We start from the raw sequence: 10,208 nt of genomic DNA on the forward strand, positions 1-10,208 counted from the left end.
CCATAGCAAGACCTGACCTGAATGCCAGTAATTCTCTCAGAGATAGTGTCCGTATTTTACTGCCTTAGTGTTAAGGCAGTAAAAGTCGTGATAATTTACTTCCCTCACAATGCTCAATGCTGCCTAAGGGAAAAATAATGAATCACTTTCATTTTAAAAAGAAGATTCTTGGAGTTTTAAACTGGCAAGTAAACAAACAGAAATGTAATTAGTACTTGCATAATTACTTTCAATTTTTTTTTTACTTTGAACATATACTTTATTAGTGGGTGGGCTATCCCCTTTAAAATTTATCCATAATTTTAACAAGTTCTCCATTTTCTTTTGTACATTCCTTCTCCCCTAACAAATCAGAACCACTGAAGAAACTCAGACGTAGGAACTAAATGTTAAAATTGTTCTCCAAAAACAGAAACTTAAAATCAGCTAGCTCTTAAGTGCATAGTTCCTCCTGTATGGCTTCCAGCAAGAAAAATAGTTTGGAGAGGGAAAAAATGCCAAAAAACCTGTAATTAATAACACTAATTTAATGAGCAAGTAATAACAATATTTAAATGTGCTGTTAAAAGCTTTCCATACATGATTCATTCAACAAGTATTTATTTAATGCTTACTCTGTGCTAGTAACTACTCCAGGCATTGGAGATAAAGTATTGATAAAAACAAAAGACATCTGGCCCTGGTTGCTGTGGCTCAGTGGATTGAGCACTGGCCTGTGAACCACAGGGTCGCCACTTTCATTCCCAGTCAGGGCATATGACAGGGTTGTGGGCCAGGTCCCCAGTAGGGGGCTCTCAAGAGTCAAGCACACATTGATGTATCTCTCCCTCTCTTTCTCCCTTCCTCCTTCTCTCTCTAAAAATAAATAAATAAAATCTTTTTTTAAAAAAACAGAAAGCATCTGTGCCCTCATGGAACTTAGATTCTAGATAGTGAGGATGGACAATAAAGAAAATAAGTAATCCTAAAATTTGCACAGGACTACAAAAGATCCCAAATAGAGCCAAAGCAATCTTGAGAAAGAAAAACAAATCACACTCCCTGATTTCAAACTATACTATAAATTTGTAGTAATCAAAACAGTACAGTATTGGCATAAAAACAGACATACTGACCAGTGGAACAGAATAAAGAACCCCCCCAAAAACCCACATATGTATGGACAATTAATTATGACAAAAGAGAAAAGAACATACAATGGGGAAAGGACAGTCTCATCAGTAAATGGTGCTGAAAAAAACTGGACAGTCACATGCAAAAGAATGAAACTATACCAATATCTTACAGCATACATACAAATTAACTCAAAATCAATGAAAGACTTGAATGTGAGACCTGAAAGCATAAAATTCCTAGGGGGGAAAATCTCTTTGACATTAGCCTTAACAATGTTTTTGTTGTTTGTTTTTTCTTGTTTTTAGATATGACTCCAAAGACAAGGGAAACAAAGCAAAATAAACAAATGGGGCTACCATCAAACTTAAAATCTTCTGTGCAGCAAAGAAAACTATCAACAAAACTAAATGGCAACCTACTAAATGGGAGAAGATATTTGCAAATCATATATCCAATAAATAAGGGGGTAATATCCAAAATACATAAAGAACATATACAACTCAACAACAAAACACAACTCAATTTTAAAAAAATATTTTAAAATTTATTTTCAGAGAGAGGGGAAGGAAGGGAGAAAGAGACAGAGAGAAACACTGATTAGTCATCTCTCGCATGCCCCCAAATGGGGACCTGGCCAGCAGACCAGGCATGTGCCCTGACTGGGAACTGAACCTGTGACCTTTCAGATTGTAGGATGATGCCTAATCCACTGAGCCATTGCAGTCAGGGCCAACTCAATTTTTAAATGGACAGAGAATCTAAATAGACGTTGTCCCCCAAAAAGACATATAGATGGCCAATAGGTACATAAAAAGATGTTTGACATCACTAATTAACAGGGATGAAAATCAAACCACAATGAGAGACCACTTCACACCTGTAAGAATGACTGTTATCAAAAAGACAAGAAATAACTAGTGTTGAAGAGGACACGGAGAAAAAGGAGCCCTTGTGCACTGTTGGTAGGAATGTAAATTGATGCAGCCATATGAAAAGCAGCATGGAAATTTCTAAAAAGAAAAAAAGAATAGGATGTCTTTCTGTTCTGTTGATGGTTTCCTTCAGAGTGCAAAAGGTTTTTGCTATAGTTCCATTTGTTTATTTTTGTTTTTGTTGCCCTTGCCCAAGTCAACATACTAAATGGAGACAATATTTGCAAATGATATCTCTGATAAGGAATAAATATTCAAAATAAAGAACTCATACAACTCAACATTAAAAACTACAAACAATCTGACTAAAAAGTGGGCAGAGGACATGAGTAGACATTTCTCCAAAGACGACATACAGAGGGACAATAGACATATAAAAAGATGCTCAGCATCACAAATCATCAGAGAAATGCAAATCCAAACTGCAATAGCATCTCACACCTATCAGAATAACTTATCAAATAGTCAACAAATAATGTGTTGGTGAGCATGTGGAAAAAAGGGAACCCTCATGCTCTGCGTGTGGCATTGTAAATCTGTCCATCCATTTGTCTGTCTGTCCATCCAAATATTGATCCATTTTTTGATGAGGACTCTAACCAGCAATATCTGTGGTGTTGTGGATGCAATGAACAAATTCACATGGACTACAGAAGGTCTGTGGAGAAAAGGGACGCATGGCCACTCCCTGAGAGAGCACCCGATCCTTGCCTGGACAGGCTTTTATTGCTTTTCTGGGAGCATTGCATCAAGGAAGGTCCTCATTCATTATGCCCAGGTTTGCTTAAGGTGATTACTTTTTACAGATAACAAAGAAAAGGATGTTGCTGAATACTTCTTACTTACTTCTTACTGATAACAAAGAAAAAAAATGTTGCAAATACAAGGGAAAAAGTGGTTGGACTTGTTACACTCCATCCTTGGGAGGTTTAGCACAGAGTGTAGGAAGTTACTTTAAAGATATGCATTAAACTCAGAACTCAGGGTGAGGGAGTTTTAGAAAGAGCAAGCCTCAGAGCAGCCTAGATATAATGCATGCCTGGTTCCCCATGGGAAAGCCAGTCTGTGGACCTGGCTCCTGCATGCTGCCTCACGCCTATCGTTTTCCGAACCAGAGCTGAGCTATATTTACCATTGCAGCTCGGACTGGTTCCCTGTAATTTGTCGTCTATTTATTATCTGCTCCTCAACTTATTCATGAAAGAACATCCAGACAGATAGAAAGATAATACTGTTGCTAACATATAATGTAGAAGAACTGACATACTGGTTTATTACAATGTTTTCTTTTCTTTTTCCATAGCTGCTTATCTTTTAAAGCTATGGAGTATGGAGCTTTAAAAGAAAGATTATATTTGTTTTGAGTTTTTATCATGTACCTGGAAATTTATCTCAGTTTTGCCTCACTCCAGACAAATAAAGTTAAATTTTATTCCCTATGTTTAACAGATCAGGAAACGAAAGCTCTGAGTTATGTAATATTTGTAGGTCAAACCTTATGAATACTGCTAATCTCCAATGTGTAGTTATATATAAAAAAATAAGATGTTAGCTACTAATGTAATTTGAAATTTTTTAGTGGCCACATTTAAAAAGTAAAAAGAAACAGGTAAATTAATTTTAATAATATATTGTATTTAACTCAATATCCAAAAAAGTGATTTCCATTTGAAATCAATAAACCAATTACTAGTGAGATATTTTGCATTTTTTCATACTAGGTTTTTGGAATCTGGTGTGTATTTTACACTTATAGGATATCTAAATTCAGACAAGCCATATTTCAAGTGCTTAATCTCCTCATGCAGCCAGCAACTACTCAAGTGCTTAATCTCCTCATGCAGCCAGAGCACAGCTCTGTATACCATACTGCAAGCTTACCTAATTCATCTGTGTCTGCAGCAACCAGCCCATGTCTGGGATATAGGAGGTGGTCAATTAATGTTTGATGATTGAATAGTACACATGAATGAGAACAACAACAAATATGTTAAAAATGTTACCTCCTCCCTGGAAAAGATAGCTCTAAAGCATTAAATAGAACACCCCTTAACTAGTAATAAAACAATGACATCATAACATGAGAACACAATCTAAGTATGTCAAATTTCGGGGATATGATCAAAAGGCAAGACGTGTTAATGTCAATAACCAAATGGGCAAGATATGTAGGCAATTCACAAAGAAGAAATGTCGTACAAACATTTTGAAAAATATTTGCCTACACTAGTATCCACAGAAACATAAGCAGAATAATGTATTATTCTTGCCTATGTAATTGGCAAGAATTAAAACATGATGTCTCAGTGTTGGCTAGAATCTGCAGGTAGAAATATAGAACTTTCTGGAGGTAATTTGAGAAAATGTATCCAAAATCTTAAAAATATTCAAATCACCACATCCAAATTTCTACCCCTACCCTACAATCCCTGGAAATATGCACAGAGATATTCTGCTTCCAGGACTTGATCCTACAGAAATAATCAGAGATGTGTCCAAAGATATGAATCTATTCATAGCACTAGTGTTTGTGAGGGAGGAAAAAATATATCTATGAATTCAACAATGGAATTAATTAAATAATAGTGCATGTATGATAAAAAAAAAACCTATGCAATCAATGAACACCTCATATTTTGAAAGATTTAATGACATTGGAAAACATTAAAAGAAGTAGATTTTGAAAAGAGGGTACAGTGTGGCTCCAATTCTATTAAAAATATATTTATATGCCTATTAAAAGTCTAAAAGATTATCAGTGTGCTAACTTTGGATAATAATGCTGAAAATGAATTTTATTTTCTCCTTTGTATTTTTCTGTATTTTTAGACTTCCCACAATGTACACATTACTTTTGCATTAAGAAAAAATGCAGTTAATATTGGTTTTGAAAGACAGAAGAAATGGTAACTGAGCAACTTTTAATTTCATGCCCTTTATCAGTTATTCCTGAGGACAAGCAAGGTGGCATCGCTATTCCCGGTCATACATTTCTGATAATGAGCAAAGTGTGGCAACTCATTGCCCAATATTATGGGAGAACTTTAGACATCGTTGGTTAAGAAACTAACATTACAAGAAGCCTTTGGACATCATTGGTTAAGAAACTATGTTGGCTTCATAGGAAGATGGAGGTATGACTGTTTTTACAGTGTGACTTACTGGTAGCCAAGATGATATCTCAACTTTGGTGCTCTGTTGGGGTTTGCTTTCTTTCTTAGAGCTGTAATTCTTTTTCAGATGTGAGCAAGAATTATCATTTAAAGGAAGACATGGAAGTATGAGGCTGCAGTTACATGCCCTCCTTCAATACTCAATCCTTTACACTGGAAATAATTTATTAAATAAATAATCTTTCCTTTGTTTTTATAGGGGCTACAATGTTATCTTGAAGTCTATTTTTAAAATGTAAATATTAAAAAGTAAAAATAATACTGGAATAAGTAAAGGTTACATTCATAGATTAGTTTAAAACATGACATTTAGGACCACTGCCAACTTAACTTTATTATAAAGCAGTATTATAACAACCTATTACCCATGACATTAAAGCAATATTATAACAACCCATTACCCATGATGCATCTATTTTTGTTTCTTTAGTCTTCATTACATATATTTTTACATAGATTTAATCATTTATACATGAAAAAAATCTGTATTTTTTTATGGTGCCTCATGTTGTTAATTTTTATATTGTTGAACATTAGTAATTTTTAGTTATTGAACCTAACACCAAGTCTGGCAAAGTACTTAATTTTAGCTCACTGATGGATGATACATCACCAATATTTATTGAGTACCTACAGTGTGATGGATTGGGGCTATTTTACTGAATAAGACAATATCCCAGTTATCATAAAATCTTCATCCTAGTAGCTGGAGACTGATTTTTAAATCCATGAGAAAGGTACTATTATTAGCTTCATCTGAGAAACGTAACCACAGAGAGATCAGGTAACTGGCCAAGATCAGCCATGCAGCAGGTGTTAAAGCAAAGATTCCAACCCAGGTAATCTGTTTTCAGGGCTCACAGCTCCTCCACTGGTACCAAGAGAATGCTCCAGCAGTTCAGGGAACAGGTCAGTCAGAGTTCAAGTAATTGTGCTAGTTTACTTGTTGCTCTATAACAAATTACCACATACTTAGTTGCTTAAAACAACAAAAATTTATGATCTTAAAAATTCTACAGGTCAGAAGTTCAAATTCAGTTTCACTGGGCTAAAGTCAAGGTGTTAGGAGGGACTGTTTTCGCTACAGGCTCTAAGGCATGGGTCCCCAAGCCTTCTGCGGTCTGTTAGGAGCTGGGCCTGGAGCAAAACTCCCCTGAGCTCTGCCTCCTGTTGCCTTGCCCTGCTCAGGGGACCAGCTAGGGATGCTCAGCTAAGACCTCCCTCCTCACCCCCACCCCACCTTGCTTTTCACAAAACCAGACCTTGGTGCCAAAAAGGTTGGGGACCACTATCTAAGGGGGAAATGTGTCCTTGTCTTTTTCAGCCTCTAAAGGCCACTTATAAATCTTGGCTCATGATTCCTTCTTTGTATCACTCTACCTTCCTGTTTCCATTGTCACATCTACTGTGACTTTGACCCTCTTGCCTCCCTCTTATAAAGACCATTATGATTACTTTGCACCCACCTGGATAAACCAGGTTACTATCCTTATATCAAGTCCTTCTCAATCACATCTGCAAAGCCCTTTTACCATATAAGGTAATACACACACACACACACACACACACACACACACTGGTTCTGGGGATTAGGGCATGGTCATCTTTGGAGGATCTTATTCACCCTGTCACTGTTGTGGACACTATAGGGCTAAAACTTATGCTGCTTTAGGACAAAAAAAAAAATTAGGATTAGTGTGGAAAAGAGATCTCCCAAGTGAACTCCACTGTAGTCTTTTCTGTGCCAGGATAAGTACTAGGGCCTGCTAGGGGTGCTGGGACAAAATACCAGCTTGGGTGGCTTAAAAAAGAGAAGTTTATTTTCTCACAGTTCTAGAGGCCAGAAATCTGAGATCAAGGTGTTAGCAAGATTGGTTTCTTGAGGCCACTCTCCTAGGCTTGCAGATGGCTCTGTCTTTACCCTGTGACAGTCATCTCATTGTGTGTGCACATGTCTCCCATCTGTGTGTGTGTCTAGATTTCCTCTTGTAAGAACACCAGTCATAATGGATTAGGGCTCATCCTAATGACCTCATTTTAACTTAATAACCTCCTTAAAGACCTTATTGAACCCATAATAGGCTTTAACATGTTGACTCCCTTTAATCCTCAGACAGCCCAGGTTTGGCAAATGAGAATATGGTGACTGAGGGTGGTTTGTCACTTGCTTGAGGTCTCCCAGATGGCAAGTGTTAGAGGGACAATTCACACACAGGCCTATCTGCTCCAAAGGCCAGGTCCTCAGCATCCTTCCTAACAGCTGCCAAGACCCTGCAGGACACCTACTACATTAGGCCATGCTACCAAGACAGGGAGTCATAGCAGCTCTACCTAATACATAGAAACAAACACAGGGAGGCTGCCAAAATGAGGAGACAAAAAAAATGACCCATGTGAAGGATCAAAACTCCAGAAAAAGAATTAAACAAAATGGAGATAAGCAATCTATCAGATGCAGAATTCAAAACACTGGTTATCAGGATGCTTAAGGAACTTAGTGAGGACCTCAATAGCACAAAAAAAGATCCAGTCAGAAATGAAGGATACACTAATTGAAATAAAGAACAATTTACAGGAAAACAACAGTAGAGTGGATGAAGCTGAGAATCAAATCAATGATTTGGGAACATAATGAAGTAAAAAACAACTAATTAGAACAAGAAGAAAAAAGAATCCCCCGAAATTAGGATAGTGTAAGCAGCCTCTTGGACAACTTCAAGCATTCCAACATTTGCATCATAGGAGTTCCAGAAGAGATTAAAAGCAAGAAATAGGAAATCTATTTGAAAAAATAATGACAGAAAACTTCCCAAATTTGGTGAAAGAAATAGACAATGCAAGTTCAGGAAGCACAGAGCCCCAAACAAGATGTATGCAAAGAAGACCACATGAAGGCACATCAATAATTAAAATGCCAAAGGTTAAAGATAGAGGGACTTCTATAAATCTATGAATCTTCTATGAATCTTGAATGCAGCAAGAGAAAAGCAGTTAGTTGCCTATAGGGGAGTTCCCATAATACTGTCAGCTTATTTCTCAGGAGAAACTGCAGGGTAGAGGGGATTTGCAAGAAATATTCAAAGTCATGAAAAGCAGAGACCTACAGCCAAGATTGCTTTACCCAGCAAAGCTATCATTTATAATAAAAGGGCAGATAAAGAGCTTCCCAGGCAAGAAAAAAACTAAAGGAGTTCATTATCACCAAACCATTATTGTATGAAATGTTAAAGGGACGTATTTAAGGAAAAGAAGAAAATCAAAATTATGAGCAATAAAATGGCAATAATACATATCAACAATTGAATCTAAAAAACAAACTAAACAAACAAGAAGAACAGAGACAGCATATGGATATAGAGTGTTTTGATGCTTAGCAGATGGGAGGGGGCTGTCAGGGAATGGGGAAGAGGTGAGGTGTAGTTACAGAATATCCATGGGGATGTAAAGTACAGTATAGGAAATACAGTACCCAAAGAACTTATACATATGACCCATGGATATGAATCATAGTGTGGGGACTGCCTGAGGGAGTGGGGGTTGCTGGATGGAGGGAGACAAAGGGGGAAAATTGGGACAACTATAACAGCACAATCAATAAAATATTTTAAAAACAAAAAACAAAGTTGGGATGAGGGAGGCAGTACTTGTCATAATTTTCAGACTCCAGCCAGATTTTCTGTGGCTCCCACCAGAACTCTACCCCCACCATAAACTTACACTAGCTAACTATTCAGTTTACAACTTCAAGATGACTCTAGCAGAAGACTAGGGTAAGGGCCCCCTTCATTGAATAAATTTCCCAAGAGAAGACTGGTGATTTCACCTATCTTAAGTTAGAATACCCCTCATGGCTGTGTAGAGATAGACAACCCTGATATCAGATTGGTGATGGTTACGCTTTCCAACATGGTATTCTCCCATCCCCATTTATCATAAATGGCTGCAGGAGTTTTAATGAATCTAAGATTTGTTGCATGTTAACTTACATCAACTAAGGAAAATGAAATAAAATTGAAACATTGTATTTTACCTTCTCTAATTGGAATCAGTGCTAATGGGTTAACATTTTAAAATACAGGTCTGAAAATTATGTAGATTTTGGCAAATATTGTAGTCAGTCCTCAATAGAATCATTGCCCTTTTAGACACTGGAGCTTTTTCCCAAGTGGGAAAGGAATTTTGCCTTAAGGCTTCCTCCATCGTACCGTGTAGGAGGCACTGCAGCAGGCCTCTTTGGTTAACCAGGTTCCCTTGGGCCTGCTCCTTTGCTATTTATGTTGCCCAACATTCTTCCAGAGTTGCAGCCTGCGAAAAAGCATTTAGAGATCAACATATTCAGGGATGAGAAATGATATATTTTAAAAGGCATAACCCTTTTCTAAGCTCAAATGTTTTTGCCTCATTCTCACTTCTGTTGAAGGTATCCCTTCTGCTTAACTCCGTATTTTTATTACTATATATTTTAGGAAGATTGTACATATTTTGCCAAAGAAATCTTTTCCAAAGGAAAAAAAATATAGGATATTTGTAAGACAACAGAAGGCAACATAGTTTTAAATTTTATCTCTCCTGATCCAGTGTTATAATTACATAAAATAGAAACCAACCATATTTCCCTAAAAGTAAGGTACAATGTCTCTATTTCTTCTCTTGAACTCATTGCTGCTATAGCAGAGAAGAATTATAGCTGCTCTTGTCATTAAACACTCACTGTCAGTGGTTCCATATTTGCTGAATAAACAGTTAAATACAGCTTCCTCTACCCATTGATCAGTGCCTGGTAAGCACTCTATGTCAGCTGCATCATCATTATTTATTTAGCCTTTACTTGCTACCCACAAGTAACATGCACAAATGACTGCCCCTTTTACCCCATAGTCCATGTGAACCACTTAAATAAGTAAAACACATTTTAGACTGATAGTGATAAGTTCTGAGGAGAAAAAACACTAAAGAGCAAGGGGACAGGAAATGTAGGTAATATTTG

This window comes from Phyllostomus hastatus, unplaced genomic scaffold, assembly GCF_019186645.2.
Source record: "Phyllostomus hastatus isolate PE091 unplaced genomic scaffold, TTU_PhHast_1.1 phas_scaffold_39, whole genome shotgun sequence".
Lineage (NCBI taxonomy): Eukaryota > Metazoa > Chordata > Mammalia > Chiroptera > Phyllostomidae > Phyllostomus > Phyllostomus hastatus.